The sequence below is a fragment of the Mus caroli genome, unplaced genomic scaffold (assembly GCF_978045245.1).
Source record: "Mus caroli unplaced genomic scaffold, Mus_caroli_1 scaffold_3, whole genome shotgun sequence".
In the NCBI taxonomy this organism is placed as follows: domain Eukaryota; kingdom Metazoa; phylum Chordata; class Mammalia; order Rodentia; family Muridae; genus Mus; species Mus caroli.
In genome coordinates, this window is record NW_028227258.1 from 23,086,658 (window position 1) to 23,110,212 (window position 23,555).

The window sequence follows — 23,555 nt, forward strand, 5'->3', positions numbered from 1 at the left end:
CACTCCCTACAGTCATTGAATACCTCAATAATCTTAGAGATTCTGGGAACAATTATTCCCAGCCGCCTCAGCCACAATGGCTCAGGAATACAGAACCTCTGCCCTAGGGACGTTTCCGATTAACCTATGTGTATCTAGATAATTTAGTTGGCTTGGTCTTCCGTCCCAGCAGCAAATCTAAAAGAATTACACCAAGCCATCTGTAAGGACAGAATTCATGGCCCATGGGACAAATCTATTTCATAAAGCCCAATAGCAATTTAACTTCCCAAGACTAGAGAGATACATGCCAATCTACTCTCCATAGTTGTCTGTTGTACAATGGAAAGCCCTGTTTAGAGATAAATTTTAGATGCAGACTAGAAAAACTGAAAACCAAAAGCAACAAATAGGACCACAACAAGACACCCCCCAACACACATAATCAGTTAATAAATTGGAACTATGACCAATTTCCAGGTTAACTTCTCCACAGGGATTCAGCAGGCCTTACTGCCTGCTGGCTGCTTTGAGCAGGTTCACTTATAAGCCTTCTTGGCCTGGGACCTTTTAACTCTCCCCCACCCCTTGCCCACAGGACCTGGTGAGGCTCCCTCACTGACTTTCCTAAAACATAGAAAAACGAACAAACCAACCAATCAAACAATAAACAACTGAGACAGTCTGGATGTTATACTATAGGCATAAGCAAGTTTGGACAGAAAAATAACAGACTACAGCCAAAGCAATGCTCCTAAACATTCTTACTTGGAAAACAGTGACCCCAGAACACAAGCAGGCATGCCAAGGGAAAAAAATGAGTATTATGACAAATGGATCATAGCTACCCGTAAGATCCGGACCATCTCATACCAGGTTTCCAAGTCTTTGCTGCTGCAACACTAACTCATGTTTTAAATGCAGAGAGACTTGGCCATTCCTGCCACTATGATAATTAGGTGCTGTGCTATAACCACTCAGCCCTTTCCCACTGTACCTCTAAGAGCCATTATAAACCCCACCCCTGGAAAAGTAAAAGATTGCTGTCTCACTGAAGCTGTGTCCGTAAGTCCTTCCATCATACCCATGGCATCAGATGAACTCTCTTGCCAGGGTCATGCTGAAAAACAGGAGAACACGACGCCTAATAACTGCTGAACATGGGAGGGCTTGCATTGTATTGGGAGAAGAATGTTGCTTTCATGTAAAGGAATCAAATATTGTTGAGAGCAATGTTAAAACCCTCAAGCAACTTCATAAACACCTCTTCTCAAGATTTCAGCCCACTGAACAATTAAGTTGGTTTAATAACTTCTGCTTTTCTTGGCTCTTACTCCTCATTAACTCTCCAGCTATGCTGTGTTTTATTTTGACACTTGCCCCTGTCTCAAATAGTTTCTCTCATGACAGATTACCACCATTGCTAGAATGACCACCAACCAGGTAATTGTCTACTATCAGGCCTTGGACCCCTCTGATTTAAGTTATGTGGCTCTACAGACTCATGATAATACTTCTCCATTATAAAATAAAATAGGGAGAGATGTTGGAGCACCTTCTATTAAGGTCACAGACCAGCATATCCAGATAGCCCTGAGCCAGGTGCTGGTTGGAGAGTGTCTCTGAGCACAGATGCCTGACCTTGTCTGCAGAATGACCCTGAGCACTGCTCTCTGCAAGGGCTTCATGACTCACCACACAAGACCTGCTCTAGCTTTCCATGTGACAATTAGGTGCTGTGCTATGACCAATCAGCCCTCTCTACCCATACCTTAAGAGCCCTTATATACCCTACCCCTGGAACAATAAAAGAGAGCCGTCTCACTGAAGCTGTCTCTGTAAGTCCTTCCATCATACTTACAGTCATCTGAACCCTGTTCAATGCTTCTGCCTCCTCTAGCCTTGTGGGCTGGGGAATGTATAAAACAATCACGGAAGAAAAACTGAGATTGTGTAGTCCTGGATGAAGAGGAGGAGGAGGAAGAGGAGGAGGAGGAGGAGGAAGAGGAGGAGGAGGAGAAAGAAGAAGAGGAGGAGGAGGAGGAAGAGGAGACAGAACAACAGGAACAGGAAAAGGAACAGAAACAGGAAGAAAACTTTCATGGGACTATAGAAGAAAAAAATAATAAAAATATAATTATACCATCCTGGTTTTAACACTAGTTTCATCTTAATACTCTTCTTGTTTATTAGTGGAGAACAGCCTGTGGGGAATACTTTGGATCACAAAATACTGGTGAACATTTAGTGGACACAGTTTTAGTTGGTCATGTACTCAATATTGGCCAATGCTCACCTAGCAGTACAACTTTTGGGTTATATAGAGCCTCTGTGGTTACTACATTGAAGGACGCTAAGCTTTTTCCCAGAGTGGCTAATCTTTACTCTGATCAGCAATGCACACTGGCTCTCATCTCTCTAAAGTTTCAATAACACTGAACATTACTGATCTGAATTTTATTGTGACTATTAAGCAATATCTGAATGTAATTTTGATTTATAATTCCTCTAAAGGCTAATGTCAAATATTGTTTCATGAGGTTACTAGTCCTCTTTTAAAATACTTATTAAATTGTTTACATATTTTAAGTAAGATATTTTTTGATTTTTTGTTGCAGAGTTTAAGGGATTTTATTTTCTAATGTAGTTTACTAGTCTATTATCATATATAGGTTTGCAAGTATTTCTCCCATCTTATGGGGTGTTTAGTGTGTGTGTGTGTGTGTGTGTGTGTTTGATAAGACCCTTTGAAATGCTAATACTAACTAAATTCAACCCAATAGTGCCAAAGACCCTCTGGGTAACAACCCTTTCCCTAAAGCAATTCAAAGAAGAAAATAATCTTATTTTAAGTGTGCTATTAGGTGCCAACCCATTATTTTTTCTGAATGCTTAGTTAGTTAGTTAGCTAGCTAGATACATAGATACATTGATAGATAGATTAGATAAATAGAATACTTTCTTGGAGTTTTTAGTCTCATTGATAAAATAACTTAACAATGAACGCAAACAGAACCTCAAAGACAATTTTATTAGAGTTTAAATGAAAAAACAAAAACAAAAACAAAAAACAAAAACCAGTATGCAAATTATAAGTTTCAGCAGCTTACCAGAGGAGGAGAATGGAGGAATAGCAGAAAAACCCTTGCTGGTTAATTTATCAGAATTAAGGTGTGCTGCATGGCATGGCCACAGATAGTCACACAGCAGGGAGGACACTTTAGAAAAGGAATAAGGACACCTGAAGTGTTACAGAAAGAAGAAAAGGAAAAGTTTGGCTTCTCTGAGTAAGTCAGCAAAGAGGGTCAAAGGAAGCTACACACCTATGTCTGAAAGAGACCATCCTAGAGATGGGAATTCTGGGAAGGAAAGGAAAGTATCTCTTTAAAGGGATAATTACTCCACCTATCTCATTAGCATGGCTTAAGGTAGACCCGCCTCCCTGGGGGTGGTCTCTTGGTCAGGTGATTGGTCCATTCAACTACAAGATTTTTCACCCAAGCCATAGATTCTACCCTATGGAGCAGAGGATTTTTCATTAATCAGCCTTTTTTGATATTCTAACAATAGTAGCATAAAAATAATAATAAAAAAATGTTGCAAAGGAGGCAGCTAGGAATGGTCTTCAGATCCAGGGAAATGTCCTTACAGCAGGAAAGAAAATATGGATTTTTCTAAAAATGCAAACAAAATAAATTTGATTTGAGTGCAATCAAAATAAAACTATATGAACCTCAGATCCAAATTTTCCACCTTAAGAAGTCCCTGCACATCAAAAAATTTCCCAAATTAATTGTAACATCATAAAGACAACAATTATTATTCATTTGTTTGGTCAAATTCTAGCTCATGAATGATTTCGGAACTTAGTCAAAACAGTGCACTTGCCTCTTAGAGGTTTAAAATATTGATAGTCAAATTAAACTTCTTTTTCTAAGTACTGGTAGGGACTGATATTATTCATTTAATCTGAACGTTTTATCAACTGATAGAAAAAATAGGCAGGAGAAGAGAGAATATTACATATCACATGGATATTTAACATTTTGGAAATTGATAATACTAAATGTTGATGAGGATGAAAAGGTACTAGAACTTCAGTACATTGCAGAAGTGTTAAGTAGAGCAAACATTTGATGATGGCAGCATGATAATTACATACCCACCTGACCACTTCAGAGTACTTATTTCACAGAACCACCAAAAATGTACAAAACTGTTCATAGTGGCTTTACTCATCCGAGTAGCAACTGCTAACAACCTTCATGTCCAATGACAAACAGAATGACTTATGTCTATTAGAAAGCTACACTACAATCAAAGAAGACTCTCCCAGAAACCATCCCAGAAGTCAGGGAAAAAGAAAACCTGTGAATCTACTTCCATGATGTTCCCAGACTCAAAAATTACTTCTGGACATGCCAGGGAAATATTAAATGAAAAAGAGAGGTGCATGTCCCAGGAAACATGTAGGAATTCTCAAGTCTTTCAGCCCCAAGCAAAGAACTAAGTCTTATTCACCAATAAAGTAAATAAGGTATGGAGAATGGAAACATCATAGATGATGCGTAATCACGCAGCTGGACGGTCAATAGAAGCATTTAAAACCCTGGCGTCATGCACACTTTCCAATCAATAACTCCATGTTATCAATTTGAAAAAGTGAAACAATAAATAAAGATTATTTTCTGAAGAGCTAATTGAGTTTTCACGTTAAATTGTAAGATGGTTCAGCTAATAGGAAGCTTGTATTTCTAGACATCCTTTCTTCTGCTGTCCAATAAGATACTTCACATCCGAAGAATCAATCAATATTCAGGTTCATATGTTTTGAATCAACTCAGATTCAATTCTACTTGAGTGGCTTTTACACAATCCCTAAACAGAGACCTTGTTAAAGCCTTTGCAACATGGCTGACATTCAGCTGATCGTGTATATTATAAGTAATTACATAATAACAATAACATATAAGGAAGGCACTTAGTTCTTGCAAGTTTGCAAGAACACAGAGCTTCAACCACAACAGAATTTTAATTCAGTTTCAAGAGTGATGAGACAGCAGAGGAGTCAAGAGGGATGAGCTACAGAGAGATACAGAACATTTTCACTCAGTCTATACTGAGGGGAAAAGCAATTCTTATTAGGCAAGCTCTCCTCTAGGAGACAACTAAATTAAGTAGGATAACATCAGGTTCCTGGTGTTTTACATAATGAAGGCTGGCTGCTCAGTAGCTACGTACAGCCAAACCTTTGTTTCTGAAGGTGAAAGAATTTGAAATGTAATATAGTGTGTGTGTGTGTGTGTGTGTGGTGTTTATGTCTAAGAGAGAAAAATGAAAATGTTAAGAAACATTACTGGGTAGAGTAACAAAATACTTCATATGAGAAAAGATTATTTGTCTAATTAATGAAGGCAATTCTACCTTCAGATCCTTAGTTCAACAGAGGAGGAATTCCTCCTGTAATGAGAATTGAGGAGCATTCCCCAATCGCTCAAAGTGGTTGGATAGTTTCTTCCCTTGTAGAGGAGCAGCCTTACCTGAAAGATAGAAAGGCAAGTCTGGCTTCCCAGATGCACCGAATCAGAAATGCAGGGGAGGGAGAGAGGTACCTCAAGGACTCGGGGACACTATGTTTTTTTCTCATCAGCTCTTAGCAGTCCACCTCATTCCACTCCAACTAAATAAGCAAAACTAGATAAATCCACAGTTCAAGTCTCTCTATATTTTTCCTGCCCCTGTTAGTTTCTTAGAACCTCTTGATGAAACCATTTTTCCTACCTCCTACTCCATGCTGAGTCTTTAAAATAGAACATACCATCATTGGGCATTAAAGCACAAGAAAAGTCTTTTCTGAGGACTTTGTTTATTTGTTTGGTTGCATTCTGAGATAAGTTTCATTCTCTAGGACAAACCGACCTGGACTTCATAGCAGTCCTGCTTAGTCCCCCACTCGTGATCCACAGTGAATGACAGGAAAAGCTTTATCCACCCCAAACAGTGACCAGGGTCTGGTAAATTTTGTTGTGACCACTAGAAATATGATGGATCTTCATTAACTCAATGCAATGTCTCCAACTTGCAGTAACTCCAACACTGTAGTGCAAATTGCATATAAGGTTTCTGTGGAAGAGACCATGGCCATCATACTCAGTTTTAAATGAAAACATAAAATAATTAATTGATTGTATACCTGAATTAAAAGCTCTAAGAAGCAGACTCTTTTCTGTGGTTTCTCTTGAGTACAAATGCTAAGGAAGCTGAAGGTTTCTCAACCCTTCGTTCCTCAGAGTCCTGGGAGGCTGTTAAAAATGTGAGCTGTATACACTTCTTTTAATTCAGAAGATCTGGACTGGCATCAGGATTAGCTTTCACAGTAAGTACCTAGATGCTGCTGATGCCACAGGCTGGTAACAGACCCCAAGAACCACTGGCTTGAACATCCTCTGAATAACTGTAAGAAGAAGTTCTTGCTATCCAAGATCAACAAATTCAATCCACATAGGAGTCAGATGTAACAGCAGCAGCGCAGAGCCGGGACACAGAGCGGGGACACAGAGCCGGGCTGATTTTTTGAGGGTGATTTGTTCAGTTGTTACAGGCTGGGTTTTGTTGTTCTTTGCTTCCCAGAGTTAATTATTAGCAACAAAGTTTCCTGGAAAAGCATGTTTGAAGTATTTGGAAACATACAAAAATATGTATCTGTCAGTCACCAATATGCAATAAATTAAGGACACTAAATCTAGAGATGTGGTTTTATCTCAAATGAAAAATAATCAATTTCTATTTCCTCAATTGTTTGGCTATAGATATTTTTACTCTCTATGAATTTCAATAAGACAGCGAGGAGCTCATTTTCCTGATCATGTATTGTTCCCATATAGATTTCTTTCCATTTGTTGTTATCTTTTGACACATAGTTACTTTCACTTTCTTGAGAAGAACAAGGTAAAATGAATAATAGCAAAAGGCAGGTATGGAAAATGACTGACAAATGGACACATTTGTTTTTAGAAGGAAATATAACCTTTTCTTTTGACTGCTTCATTAGGTTTCCCTCTGTCTCCTACATGTATCCAGCAAACATTTCTTTTTTATCTTTGCCCAGGCACTGATCCAATGATGGGTGATAAAGGAGTGAAGAGAGCCAAGATCTTTACTCTCAGAGTTTATATCCCAATAGGGGCAAACAGATAGACACAAGTGAATATTTTTAAATGCAATCAAGTGTGATGAATAGAAGCAACCGTGAGCTGTCAATTCACTCTGGATGTTTATAGAGGATGCTACTATTACCCAGTTACTTAAACTATATGTGGGGAATTGCATGTGAGGGAATGAAACTACCTATACCAAATCACAAAACAACCTGCAACATTGAAAGGTTTCTGAATACTCATTGGCCAAATTGCATTCAAACTCAAACCCCAATGAATTGGAGATATTCCAGGCAGTGTTGGCCCATGTTGCCTCCCATGACTTCACCAGAGCCTTAGCTCTCCATACAGCACTTGTACTCTGCACAGCATATGCTGCCTCGTCACGCAATTCCAGCAAAGTTGCACGAGACACTGTGGCTCCGTTTTCAGAATGCTGTGCATTATAATTGCACAATGCTTGTACTGTACACGAAGTCACTCAGTTTTATAAAATTGAGTTTCATTCCGAAAAACAAAACCTTTTTAATATGCTCCAATCATCACTCCTCAGCAAGAGTCAAATTAAGTATGCTTTTGGATTACATGATGTCCCAATACTTGATTTTTTTAAATTGCCATTTTAATTTCTGGTCTGATTTTTTATTAGATATTTTCTTCATTTACATTTCAAATACTATCCTCAAAGTCCCCTATACACTCCCCCCACCCTGCTCCCCAACCCACCTCCTCGTGCTTCCTGACCCTGGCATTCCCCTGTACTGGGGCAGATAATCTTTGCAAGACCAAGGGCTTCTCCTCCCAATGATGGCCGACTAGGCCATGTTCTGCTACATATGCAGCTAGAGACACGAGCTCTGGGGGTACTGGTTAGTTAATATTGTTGTTCCTCCTATAGGTTGCAGACCCCCTCAGCTCCCTGGGTACTTTCTCTAGCTCCTCCATTGAGGGCCCTGTGTTCCATCCAATAGCTGACTGTGAGCATCCACTTCTGTATTTGCCAGGCACTGGCATAGTCTCACAAGAGACAGCTATGTCAGGGACCTATGAGCAAAATCTTGCTGGCTTATGCAGAAGGAAGGACCATGTAGAGACTTCCCCGCCTGGCGATCCATCCCATAAGCAGACACCAAACCACTGAATCACTGGTCTGATTTTTAATAGAGATTAGGACAGAATTCCAACAATGTCTGAAGTGACCCTAAATTTATTTCTGCCGTTTGTACTGTGTGTTTATGCAAAGTGCCAATCTCAGTAGTGATGATTATATAATGAAAACAGTCAACTCTGAAAACCAACAAAGATGCTATCTGCCCGATGTAGCAAATATTCAACTAAGATCTCATTCTTTCTGTAAAAGTAAGCCAGCACACCCACGTCGTTAGTGTACAAATTTGCTTTTTTTACTATGTTGAAACAAAGAGTGTAACAAAGTATTGTTTTAAAATAGACTTTTAGATGTTTTCTTATGAGTAGACATTTGATTTGTGTACCTACTTTATGGACCTGTGTATCTGGAATCATAAAACTTTCATGGGCAAAAGGGGTCATGAATTTGAAAACTTTAAGAAACTGTGATATATAATAACTGGCAAGCCTCCTGAGCTGTTTTCCTGGGCATGGGAAAATGCTCTCACTCTGCTACCCATGCCACTACTTTCCCTTTGCCATTTGGTGGAGCACATGTGGAAGTCGCACACATGCTGGCTTTGCACGGTTATCCCGTAGCCCACAGGGGTTCTTACCTCCCTGGGCCCCATAGATGGAGAAAGAAAGGCCTGAGTGCACCTAACTCTGTCAGAGCTTTGGTTAGGTCTTAGCAGCCTGCACTGCCTATATTTGCTTTTCAATTGCCATCTTCTGCATCACCATGTCCTCTCAGGCAGCTTATGCTTCCATAGTCAAGCCAGCAAGTACTTCATCCAAGATAATGTATGGGCTAAGAGCTTTAATGTTAGAGAACTGATTCATGTCTTTCAATTAATCATATGCCACTGCATAAGTCTGCGCTAAGAGTATTTCATTATCATTAATTAAAGATGTAATAATAGTACTGCCTCCTTTAATAAGATTCATGGATGATAACATAAGATAAATTCGTATGAAATATTTACATTGTAAATTGTGATTAAAATGATCAGTTCTAGGAAGAACCAGAAAGCGTGCTCCATGGGAACAGGGAAGTAGGGCTGACACACAAAAGGAACATTACACATCGAGATCAAGGTTAGCATCATTCAGGAGTTTGTATTTCTAAGATGAGTTTGATCAAGTAAATCACAAAAATGAAGTAAGAAGCAGTAGAGGAGAGTAACAGTCAAAAAAAACAAAAGGAGACAGAGCATCCAATGTTGATGGAATTGATGAGAGCAGGGGCCAAGGGTTCAAGTTACTCAGAATGGAAATGTAGGGTAAGTAGTTGACTCACAAAACACAGGAGTTCTACAGTCAAATCTCCAATGGTATTTGAAAGGATCATGCCCATTGTTTTTTCTTATTAACAGGCATTTAAGCTGTAATTAATTGATATCTTATTTATTAACACCGATCCAGTTAGTTATTAAACCCCTTGACAGTTGAGGCAAAATGTATCCTATTATAAAGGAATTATATTTATTTGTCAAAAAACAGAGATAAAGGAATGGATAAACAGACTGATAGTTGATCTGGTATATAGAGACAGAAGACATAGAAATAATATCACATGATATAAAGATCAAAAGAGAACTTTTAGAAAAATATCCACAAGGCAAGTATCTTTGAAGAAATAAATCACAGCTAAGAATTTATTTATAGTAATCTTAGTGATCATTTATTTACTTACTATATATACCTTTCCCAGATTAACAATCCACTGATACTTTCAAAATACAACACAACACATTTGCTCAGAGAGAGCTCACCTATGCTAGCCAGAGAGGATGCTGGTTTGGCTTGGGATATTTCTATGTGAAGACTATGTAGCCCTCCTATGTCCACAGCTTCACAGAGACAGTGCCCTGGGGTGAAGGAAAAGATCCTATTCTGTCCTCCACTAAATGATGCCCAAGTATTTGAACATAACAAAAGGGCAGTGTGATAGAGAGGAGAAAGAGGGTACCAAAATTGTAAGAAGAGCAAATGAATCGAAGGATCCAGTGGAGTGGAATGGATGGGTAATATGACATGAAGAAATTCTGAAGAAATAATTTTAAATTAAGATTCTGCTTCCTTAGTAGAGAACATATTGCTCATCACTCACACACACACACACACACACACACACACACACACACACACACACACACACACACATCCTGTTTGTTTCAACATGGACTTGTGTACTGTTATCCATGTAAAAAGCTCCCTCATTCTTAAGCCAGAGAGTGCAACTCTGAAATGTAAAGCTCGTGACTGGGTGTGGGAGGGAAAAGACTAAAATTAGAGAGCCCAACAAGCTCTAATATTAGGGATTTATTTTGAAAATGTCATATCTAATGAGGGCTAGCGAGGAAATTCTTTAAAAATGATTTGCTTGTTTTCCTATGTTGAAGTTTCTTCTATCCTAAAGAGGAGACGTTGCTTGCCTCTCTGTGTTATTTTTAAAGTCCTGCAGCCAGTTTCAGAAAAGCAGAATCATCTAGTTAATCATGTAGAAAAAAAATTAGATTCAGTCTAAATGAGGAAAAGATTGACCAGGTCAGAGGTAGGGCAATTAAAAAAAAATAGCTGGGTAATGTTTTTCATCAGTCTGTCTGTAACTAGCACCCAAATAGTTAACACACTAAATTAGATATTGCTTACTGAATTTAAAAGGGGTATCATGTCACCATGGTAACTGGGTTTGCTTAAACGTAGGTTGAAATGTATGTACAGTCCAAATTAGTGACAGAGCAGAAACTCAGAGGACAGTGCTGAACGATCAGTTTGTTAAATTCTACAGTGGGGTATATGAGTTCATGTTTGAGGAGCCACTCTTCGGAAGGTTTGCCTTTTGAGGTGTCTCCAAATCTCAGTCATTATTGCCAGGAAAAAACAGTATCTTCAGTTAAATTTGAAATGATCACATGAAAAATGATCATTTGTTTATACCTACAGCTTGATCAGTTGATATGTGGACAGGAATTGTGTGACCTATCACTTAGTGTCTTGCCTTTCAAATGCTGTTTTATTTGGCTCATCTTTTGGAGTATTTCAGATCATCTTTTCTTGAAAAGCTAATCCACAAATAGCATTTCCACCCCCACCTACTCCTCCTTATGATAAAATTGGTAAGAAAACTGCTTCATGTAAATTTAAAGCAAAAAAAAAAAAAAAACCTTTTAAAATGAGGAGATATTGCCACAACCTGGCTTCTGACCAAGAGACATCCCTGGCGCTTTTCTAATAATTTTTAGATAAAGAGTTACTTCACAGAAAAGCAAAATAGCTCATACTGAGACTCCGTTACATGACCCTGGGGAAAATCCATGATTCTTTGAGTTTTTCAAAGCTTTTTCTTCTTCTTGACTTTCCTTGTCTTTTCTGAGGAAATGATTAAATATGATACATTTTGGGAAATTTTCTATCATTTACTCTTTTATAATTATTAGGACATTTATTGGATTTGGTCAGTAACTTGCACAATTCCCATAATGCTAGTGGATAGTTAACAGAAAAAAAAAAAGGACAGTGAACCTTGATATTTTTCCTGCTGAGCAACAATGAGCTGTCTTTCTGCTTTGGGATGCAGGGTGTTTACAATGTTTGTCCAGTGTCTCCATCCAAAGCCTTCACTCAGAAGGGAAATTGCTACTGTGTACTAAGCCCCAATTATCTGCTAGGTATTTAGTGGAAAATAGTACATTGTGTTTTAATTCACATAAGACCTTGATAATTAGAAGTCATCTCCACTGCTCAGAGTGGTTGTTTTCTACCCTTACACTGCTTAAATTAGCAAGCTGAGGTGTAATGTCCCAGAACATGTTCTTTTCAGAAGAGACTCAGCTGATTTTGAATGGTGTGTTATGACTGATATCAGCAGGTGGGTAAGAACTCATCTGCGTTGAATATCCACTGCACTGTATACCATTACAGCGAAGTGGTATGCTTTTTCACAAAAACTCTCATCCCTCTGTTAGCTGATCATTATTGTGAGCAACTGGGAGGGCCACTTGGAGGCAGTAGCAGTATGAGCCAAGCACCCGAGCTTCAAGTCATTGGCATGGTTTGCTCTGAGTTGGCATCTCAACCTCTTCCAGAAGAGAATATCATAGAAACATTTTTTCCCTTGCCAGACCATAATATGCCATTGTAGAGAAACACATCTTGTAAATTGTTTGAGGATACGGATGCCCTGGCCTGTGCATACAGTGAGGAGAATGAAACCAGGGAGGAATTCAGCAGACTAACTCAAGCATATTGATGGCAATGGCTAAGGAAATGGAAGCAGTGGGCAAGGGGCAGCCTCACCTCTGAGTTTCAGCATTCATGAAAATAAAGGGAAAGGTCTAGCATCCACACTCATGAGTGACATAACCTTATGCTAAGAGAGTGAAAATGATGAAAACCTGAAGAAGAAGCCCCGTGGAAGGGCGAGGGCAGCATGCTGTGGCGTTGATGTGGTCAGCGAACAGAACAGATGGAAATCTACAGGTCCTTGGAAGCCAGCACTAGAGATGACCTTGCAGAAAATCCAGAGTAGTGCTGTCCTCAGTGTGTCTTACAGTGCCACAAATCAACCAAAAGTCTGTGTGTGCGAGAGATTCTTGGGGGAGGCTTGGAGTTATGTATGCCTAATTTCCAGCCAAGCACTTCTACACTTAAGAGTTTTGTTTTATAGAAAATGACCTGTAGCTTCAAAATGTGGGGACAGTATTATTTTATAAATAAAATGAAAATGAAATCTTACTTAGCACAGTGTATCTTTCTTCAGTAATGAGTAAATAAAATATATCCCCTTTGAACAGTACAAATATTTATGCCTATGTATTCTTCAAAGTCAACCCCATCTTTAGATGTCTGCTGAGAGTCCTGAGAGCTGAGGAGATATAGCCCACATTGAGCTCTGGGTCCAGACTTCAGTTCTGCCAAAGCTTTCCTGTCTATATTTTGAGATTTAGTCATTTCAAAAGCCCAACTTTATTTTCTCTTTAGGTTGAAAACTGCCAATCAGTGTCCTTTCCTAGAAAAGTCTCCATAGCTCAGATCTGTCCAGTGCTCTAGCAAAAAGTGATAAGGCTAAAGGAAATGAATTCATATGTCAAGGAGCAAAGGAGAGTTTTCTGACTAGTTCAAACCAAGAAGCTGTCTGGCATCCAAGGGAAGATACTGAAGCATGAGCCAACACTTTTGCATATCGTTGTGTATAATTTGCCTAAGAAAAGTTTCCATTCATTTGAGGCAACAGACAGGACTTTGGATTCAGACATCCATAAGTATAAATTCAGAGCTGCTCAACGCCAGCTGTGTGCCATTGACCAAACTGTTTAGTCTTTTGGTCTTCATAATTTACATAACCTTCTGGGATGTTGAGAAGAGTGGGACAGAGTGTGTGTGGTGAGCCCAGTACAAGGCCAGATGTCGCTCTTAATTGTGTATTCCTTCTGTTTTCAAGTGTGACCCACTTTTTAAAAGAATTTCAGAGTTCTAGAAGTCATGGGTTTCAGAAGAGCCAAGAACACTAGGTATCAGATGCTCAGAATTATGACTGGGCAACAGAGAGTCTTATAGGAAAATGATTATGGTCCAAAAACCATAGAATTTGAAATTGTATACCCTTTGAGATTCTTCTAGGGAAAATAGAACAAAAATATAAGAAATACAATAACTGCTTTGAGTACAAGTTTTTCTATTGAGGTTGTATGTTTAAAAAGCAATATCCTTATATTAGAAATATGTCAATCTGGCCCACTCATTTCTCATAGACAAAAATTCCAGTTTACAACTCTAATCCAATGGTTTCTCTGAGTCTGGGCTGGTAGCATGGCTGCATATGGCAGCTAGTCTCCCAGAACAGGTTGGCTATGCCATCATTTTGGCAAATATCTTAAAACTTTGTGGCCTAGTTGTAGGCCTTTTTGAATAAATTTGCTGACTTAATAAGACATTTCTTTTCTTTTGTAAGCAAATAGCACAGAATGAGGATATAAAACCATTCTATTTGAGTAGATGCATCAATTTAATGTTTTTAAGTAAATAGAGTTAAGAAATGGATGTATTCTGTGTATAATTAAGTTAAAACATTGTCCAGAAGGGATTGATGTTGCTGACACCACCCTCAGGATAGTGCTACAGACAATAACATCCTAGAGTATCCTTTACAGACCTTCCCTCCTCATCAGGGAGGAACGGTGAAGTAGCCACTGAGACCACACTGGAATAGAGGGATGCTCTGTAGTCTGCTGCAAACATTTACCCAATAATGATCATCCATCTATGCTCTTTACAGAGAGGCTACATCCACAAAGCAACACAGAGAAGATGTGATACTGTGCTCTCAGACCTCAGAGTGGGATGTGCCATCCACTAGAGAGTTGTTGCTGTTGTTTTTGGTGGTAGTGTTTTGTGTCATCTTAATTTAATTTACAATGAGATTTTCTCTGACCTTACGATTAAGTCAACTGTGGATGTCAACTGTAACAAATACAAATTGTTTTAAACAACTAATTGTGTTTCATGTATGTTTCTATACTGCATGAATTATATTAAATGCTTAGACTAAAAATTGTATCTCAGAAATTCAAATTCAGCTGGGTAATCTTTATTTTTACAAGTCAACACTAAATAAAATGAACATACAATGGACAATCCATCCACATGTCAAGTAAGTAAAGTGGCTATTACTAATTATTACCCTCTTCTTGCTGAGCAAACTGAACTTCAGCCAGGTTTGAGGACTGGCAGTGTCACTCCACCAGGATTCCAAGGGCGCTGCAATTTCAGCCTTATATTCTTAAATTCCCACCTGCTTCATCTGACTTCTGTGATACATACATCACAATACTGATTTATATAGCTTACCACAGTGTCAAAATTGGAAGTATTCACAGTATGTAGATTAATCTATTTTCGGCCGAGAAAGATGAAAGGTTAGTAAGTTGAACCAGAAGTAACCTGTCTGTCTTTTAGGTATCTACCTATTATCTATCCATATACCTTTCCTTTATCACCTCATCTATTATAATCTGCCATGTATCCATTTATCTGTCTGTCCTTCCATCATCTGTAATCTGCCTTAGCTATCTATCTACATCTATGGTGTCATCTATCTACCATCTTTCTCTAATCATTTCTCACCTGTCTACAACCTATAGACCTATAAGCTGCCTATCATCTGTCATCTATCAATTCAATGTCTTTTATGTATCTATAATCTATCTATATGCAGCCTATCTATCATGTACTAATCATCTTAGTTATAGATTTCATAACTAAATAAGATACAATCAGGGAAACCATTATACCTTTGAATCAAAGCTGTGATGAGGCTTTGAGGTTTAAAATTATGGGTCTATCAAGGACATTTTTTTTCTTTAGCTCTTTAACCAACCTGCCCATTTAACTAAGGCACATAGTTCATGTGCTTCATATGTTGCCTAACTAAGTGCACATCTTTGCCACTAAATACTTGCATCTTATTTGTACTGAATCAGGGCACTGCTCCCTTTTGGCCTAAGGTTAGCTATTGGTAGCACACTTTTTATCCCTCCTTTTTTATATAAATTCTAGCCAGATGAGTTCAGTATCTCTCCTAGACAGTCACTGACTGAGACTATTTTGCACACGGCAAGAAAGATGCTGGGAACCAAACCCAAGTCCTTGTTCATGCTAACACTGAGCTCCGTTCCCAGTTCTGCTTGTGGCCTGTGAGAATGAGCCAATGGAAATTATACTGCATGCTAAAGAAAATATTACGTAAATAATAAATATTAAATAAATAAAAATGGCAAATACATAATAAATTATTAAAATAAAGTCTTAGTATTATAGAGAATTACTGATGTATTTATGCCCTGCATCAATTCTGAGGCATCAATCCAAACATGCACATAGATGTGAGAATGCAATGCCCTTTAACAAGAATCTAAGAAAAGTAGAGGGAGTAGTCCCTTACCTGAAATATCTGTGGTATTTCACCTGATTTTTATAATATGAAATCATTTTCCTTAATTCTGAAAACCAAAGATGCTGTGACTTGTGCTGTTGCAAACATGTCTGTTCTCAAACCACAGAGGGGAGGAGGCTCTGCTGTCTTGAATGAACTGAAAACCTAATCTGAACATTCAAGCAGGGAAGTTCCAACTTTCATATTTATTTCTTTTTATTCATATATTTTGAGGCAGGGTCTCACTGTGTAGCCCTGGTTTGCCTGGAAGTCACTATGTAGACCTGGCTGACTTTGAACTCACAGAGGTCAACCTGCCCCAGCTTCCCAAGTGCTGGGATTAGACACGTGCATCACCATGTCTTGTTAGCTTTTAGAAATTTCTAGATCTAAACCTTTTATAAGGTTTCCCTGTTTGTTAAGTATAACTCCCTTAGCAGGCTTTGTTTATAAAGAAAGCATGATTTGACTCTCCTTTCTGGTAAGTAGTTTTGTGTTCCCAAACAGCACATTTTGTTCCAAATGTATTAGAACAGGGAAAATGCAAACTAATTTATAGTCATTTGTTGGTATACTACTTTAAGGAATCTTCTCAATTTGCATGCCAGCCCTGGAAATGAGCACGTCAGATAGTCATGTTTTCCCTAGTTATCTGCTTAGAGAGAAGTGTATGCATGTTTTATACTTGATATGACTCCACTACAAGTATAAAGTAACCAGAAGAGCAGACAGGAAACTAACTTCATATTTCTAGGGAAAAAGAACAGTGCTTGCAGTTGGCCAAGGCTACTGTGTGTTCACCTCAGGTCAAGTAGCTGGGGCACTTGCTAAGCTGCTCATTTGCCCTTCACCTGAACGTGACCATTGGTTCATGTGGACCTGTGCCATGGTCTGAATGTATTTACTCACCCACCACTCCCAGATTCCTAAATTGTAATCCTAAACCCAAAGATGATGGGGCTGGGAAGTGCTATCTAGAACAGGTGAATAGGTTAGGTGTGGAACTGGTGTGAGATTAGAGTTTAGAGAAGTCCAACTGAGACCCTCACCTCTTCTGTCATGTGAGGCTATGGGAAGAAGGTAGTGTTTATGAACTGGAAATGTGGGCTCTCACCATCTGCAGGTCCATTGATCTTGCATTTCTCAACATCAAGAACAATGAGAAATAAACTGATGTATAGAAAACGGTGAATGTATGAAGTTTTATCATAGTAGCTTGTGCAGCTTAACACATCTGGCCAAGCACATAACTATATATGTGTGTGCTCGGGGCTCTAACAATAAGTAGATGAACCCAACACTTGCATATACTCAGAGACACGATATGCAGGCACATGCAGACACATTTACTTTCCTCTCCACATCATTTTTTATCAAGAATATCCAACGTCACCTGAAATACTACTAAAAAAAGATTATAAAAATTAATGGAATGTTCCTTATTTTACTTGTATTTTCATTTCTTCCCAGAACTCAGATGTGTTTTTCAGGGACTTTGCTAACTTTTGGATCAAATTATAGCAAACTAAACTCATGTCACCACTTTTAGTCACAGTGACAATTTTTATTATCCAAGGATCCAAACCTATGTATGGATGTTTTGTCCCTGAAGATGAATTTTCCCAAGAAGCTCAAACTTTTATCAGTTAGTTATCTGGCATCCTATCAACAGAAGTAAGACTGCATTAGTCTGGAAACCTGTAAGCCATTATTATAATGCTTTTAAGACTTGTAGAAATGAAGCTGAGTGGTTTCCAGCTCAAATCACACTGTAATAAGACATTGCTGGCACATCTGTGGTGCTGTGAATATGAATACAGTATTTGTCTATTTACAAATGACTTTGGTTTCTGACAGCACCATGAATCAACCTATAAGTACATCCTTTTCCCCTTTAACATTGCTTAAAGACTGACCCAGCATTTGGAGCTGGTTTGAAGCTAATTTAAACAGTGGCAGTGGGAGAGGGGGTGAGTATAGAATGATCTGAACGTTGCTGCCATTCATCAAGTCCTCCGTTCAGCCCAACTTCATCACTCCAAATAAGAGCAGTATCCCAGCTGGGTATCCTAGCACTCAAGAGGCAAAGGCAGTCAGATCTCAAAGTTCAAGGACAACCTGTTTTGCAGAGTGAGTGCCAGGCATCCAGAGGTACACAGAGAAACTCTGTCTTGAAAAACAAAATGAAATAAACAACAAGAATAATAACCTCAATTATGTCATCATTTTGCTGTATATTCTGGGAAGATAAATATCCTTTAAGTAGAACCCTTGATATGATTTTAAAATAGAGAAAGAGGGAGAGAGAGAGACAGAGAGAGAGAGACAGAGAGACAGAGAGACAGAGAGACAGAGAGAGAGACAGAGCTTTCAAATAAACATTTTTCACCCATTTGAAAAATCACAGTGATTTTCAAATCCTGTATTAGGCCTATGCATTTGAAAATCTCTGCTATTTCTACATTTTTCCATTCTTTGTGTTTATAATAGAGACCTTCAAAGCTACAAAAGGACACAGAATTAAAAGTGCTCTTTGGGGGGAGCACACTTACTTAGAGTTGCTGTAGTATATGCAGAAACTGGTACCACATGAGACGTAATCCAAGGTCCCACACAGTATGTCACTCAGAACCTCTGACCTACTGTCTTCTTGCATAAAATAATCAAGTAGAGTTTTCCATGTAGATGGAGAGCTAAATATAATCAACCTTGTATACATTTAACATTTGACAATACAAAAAAAATCTTGTGATCATATATACTCTAAATAATGTGGTATGTTAAAGTTTATAAATGTTGTATACTAAAAGTTATAAATGAGTCTTGAAAGATGACTCATTCGTTAAGAGTACTTGTTGTTCTTGCAGAGGACCCATCTTTGGTTCCTTAAATCTAGACAGAGGCTCAGAACTAAATGTAATTCTAGTTCCAGGGAATCTGATGCCCTTTTCTGACCTCTGTGGTCACCAGACATGCATGTGATGCATATACATACAGGCAGGCAAAATTCTCATATACATAATTAAATCAAAATTTAAAACATACAAATTCTAAACAGTGTTTGTGGGAGTGTTAGTTACATTTTTATTGCTGTGATAGTACACCGTGACCATGGCAACATATAGAAGAGAGAGTTTATTACAATTTAGAGTTTCAGAGGGTGGGTTCATAATCATTGTATGGGAGAGCATGACAGCAAAGAAGCAGGCAGCGGCTGAGAGCTTTTTTTTTTTTTTTTTTTTTTTTTTTTTGGTTTTTCGAGACAGGGTTTCTCTGTATAGTCCTGGCTGTCCTGGAACTCACTTTGTAGACCAGGCTGGCCTCGAACTCAGAAATCCGCCTGCCTCTGCCTCCCAAGTGCTGGGATTAAAGGCGTGCGCCACCACGCCCGGCATCGGCTGAGAGCTTACATGTTTATCCACAAGTATGACTCAGAGAAAGAGCTAACTGAGATTGGTGTAGGGTTTTGAATCCTCAACTACTGCCCTAGTGACATACCTTCTTCAACAAGGTCACGCCTTCTAATCCTTCCCAAAGAGTTCCACCAGCTAAGTAGGTCCAAACATTCAAACATACGAGCCTATGGGGGTCATTCTTCATTCTTAAAACCTTTATATTTTGTTTTATTTCAAATAAGAAAGGTGGTAGTTTTTGAATAGGAGAAATTGCCTTCACTGTTTAGATCATTAGGCTCACACCATAGCCTGAAGTGTTGTCTTAATCTGCTATAGAAGCACAGAACAAAACCAAATGAACTCCAGAGAGCTAGATTACCTTTTGATTCTTAGGTGTAGAATATTGTCATCATAGACTGAGGCTCATTGTATTTAAAAATCTAGAAATAAAAGCAGTACATACATTGAAAATATCAGAATAATTGCAGATAAAGAACAAGAGATGTTCATCTCCAATTTGAAGGCATCATAAAAGAAAACAGAAACAGAGCAGAATCCCATGAAGACACAGTGTGACACAACATGGGCTCCCAAGTAGCAGTAGTCTTAGTCATCTATAGTGTATACCGTTTAATGGTGTGGGTTGTAGTGATGCTGGTAAGTTGAATGGGGAGGGTTGAATAGAAAGAAGAAAAATAGGAAGAAAGAAATTGAGGGAGAAATTAATGAAGGTTGGAAGGGAGGGTGGGAGAAAGGCAGGAAAGTGACTTTTAATTCCAATGTCTTTATCAAGATTATATGAACTACATTGTTATACCAGAACATTACTCCCACCCCTTAGCAGTGTTATTTGCTCAAAAATGAGACAGAAATCATTTAACCATAACATTTATGCAAAGTCTCAAAGTGTCAATAAGGAAGGGATAAGGCTGAAGATGAAGAGGGAGGGGCTTGAATGTCAGTATTCCCTATTCTCCTTTCACAGGAATAGTGAACCATTTATCAGAAGTGATTTGAACTTTGTTTTGGAAGCTGTGTAAGGGAGCTTCAAGGAAGATAAATTTGATATACTTGTTAGAAAATTTATCATCTATCTATTGATCCATCGATAGATAGATAGAGAGAGATAGAGAGAGAGATAGAGAGAAAGAGAGACAGTGATCAGAGTGCATGTAAGTTTGAGTGAACTTGTACAATTAACATGAGCATGGCTATCTAAAAAACCCAGTGTCTAGTCCTATAGAAATGGCAGATGGGTTCAAAGGAATGGCAAAAATCTGCTCTGCTCCAAGTATTAATACTAAAAATGATTGACTTTTGGCTAAAATCCGTGCACGCTGAAACTATCAACCACAGCTCTCTCTACCCATTTAACTACAACCCGAGACCCCTCCTCTCCAAAGCCCCCTCACCTCTTCTGAGCTAACTCTTCTATGCTGAATATAAGTGGAGCCTTCATTGCTCTGTTTACAAAACCATACAACCATACGTGATGGAAAATTTTCATTGTCAGTTTTCCTGGGTTTCTATTCACTTCCATGTGTATGCATGATAGTGTTTCCAGAAAGGTTTATCTGAGAAGGAAAATCTCATCCTGAATATGAGACGTATGTTCTCTACGGATTAGGGCCCAACACTTTCTGAACAGAAGGCAGAATGTCTTAGTTTCTACGGCTGTGTTAAAACACAGTGAACAAAAGGCACTTAGGGAGAAAGAGTTTATTTCATTTTGAAGTTGTAGGCTATCATGAAGGGAAGTCAGGTCAGGAACACCAACAAAACATGAAGCAGAAACAGAAGCAGGGACCATGGAGGAACATTGCTTGCCCACTTGCTTCTCATGGCTTGCTCAGCCCCTTTCCTTACACAGCTTAAGACCTCCTTCCCAGGAGTGGCACTCACCCTCATCAATCATTAATCATGAACGCTCTGCAGACTTGCCTGTGAGCACTTTCTCAGTGGAGGCATTATTCTCAATTGAAGTTCCTCTTCCCAGGCAATTCTGGCTTGTGTCTCATTGACAAACAAACAAAATACAGAGAGACCAAAGAAAAGAGAAAGAAGGGGTAAAATGAAATACTTTATGGGCACTGGAATTTGAGGTGCTTTGTGGACAAACACACAGAGATGTATAGTGATTGGTAAAGAGAGAACAATAGAAGCTGTGGGTACTGAACAGACTTCCCAAAGAAGAAGTAGGCCAAAGATCCTGAGGTCAGCAACGCAGAAACAAGACTGAAGGAGAAGAGTGATCATAGCAATGACAGCTAGAAAGCAAAGCAAAGAGACAAAGGAAGGCATTTATCAAATGCGTATTTTGCTTGGGCACCGACCTTCATGCTTTACATACTCTAATGACTCATTTCAAGTCCACCAGAGTATTTTATGACCCTTGGCTTTTCATTAATTTGGCTACATAGCAAGTTTTGCTGTGGGTTCTGTATATTAATTTTGCTCAGACTTGTGAAAATTCAAGATGTTCTTCATTTTAGGAAATATTTTCACTGCATTTATCATTAGACCTTTCTTTTGCTTTTCCACATGTCCTGACCTCTTTGTCCTTTGTATTTCAATTCCTATTTGCCATTCAGGTCTCTTTTCCTGAAATGATGTTGCCCTTGAAGTGGGTTTGGTTTTTTTCCCTTTTAATTTGCAAAGTACAACAGTCATCACCTGTTTGCATGTGCTCACATTGATATTGTTCCCTTGTGATTTTCATCTCGGCTTTGCATTTTCCCACTTCCTCTCTGCTACCTTTCATGCTGCCTCCTGCTGTTGATGGTTCCTTGTTCAACACTGCTTCTTCTCTTTCTCCCACTGAAGCTTATTCTCTTCTCCCTAAGCTCCAAGCTTCATTCAGGACTTAGTCTGGGAGATGCTTCCTATCTCTGAGTATAGTTATTTATGTCCTTTCAGTAGATCTAAATGATATCTGTTTTCCAATGACTTGCAGTTCTGGTCTAGCCCTTTGCCTTGAAATGTATTGCAAGTTCATAGCAAATTCATTTCAACATGCACTGGCCTCTAAGTCAGATCACTTTTAAAGTGTGACTTTGAATGATGTCTCTCACGAACACTTTGCCCCGTCTTTTTTTTTCCATTCTGCAAATTGTGACACTTCAACAAGTGTTTGCACATAGAACAATATTCAATATTGGTTTCCTTCCCTAAGACCAGAGCATGACATAGAGAGCTTTTCCTTCAAACTGTTACCTGATGTCATCTCCTGGAGACTGGATATTCTGCCTTTGAAAATGTCACAATTGACTTGGGATGAACAAAGAACTGTTTAGAGAAGCAAAACATATGTAAGTAGTGAACAAGATGTCTAACCCTGGATAAATAAGGGCTAAAGTTAAAAATGATAAAGTAAATTTAGCAAGATTTTTGATAGTCTTTTTATTTTTTTCAAGAGAACAAGACTAAGTGTGAAGGCCAAGATGAGATGGCTCAGTGGTTAGGGAACTGGTTGTTCTCCCATAGCACCTTGGTTCAATAGCACCCACATGGCAGCTCACATTGTCCAGTTCCAGTGGATCTTCATCTGGATTCAGAAAGCACTCATACATACCACGCATACATGAAGGAATGTCTATTACAGTAATAGGTAAGGATCTATGAATGGTGCCCACAGGAAGATTTTTGGTACTCTTAAGTAGAAAAAGAAGTATGTAATGTAGTAGAACTTAGTGATAATGCACCTTCTTAGCACACTGGAGGCCATGAACTCTACACCCGGTACCGTGGGCATGTGTGAATAGTGGTACTATGTATTTTTATTTCATATATGCTTTTAGAATACAGCATGTTTAGTTGTAGAGGCAATTTAAAATATGTAATTATCTTTTCATATCTTTGATTTTTGGAAGTATAGGAATATTTTCTTACATGATTAAGATATGTTGTTCCTATCTATGTAATTGTTATGTTGTTTCTACATAGTTTCTATATGTTTCTATT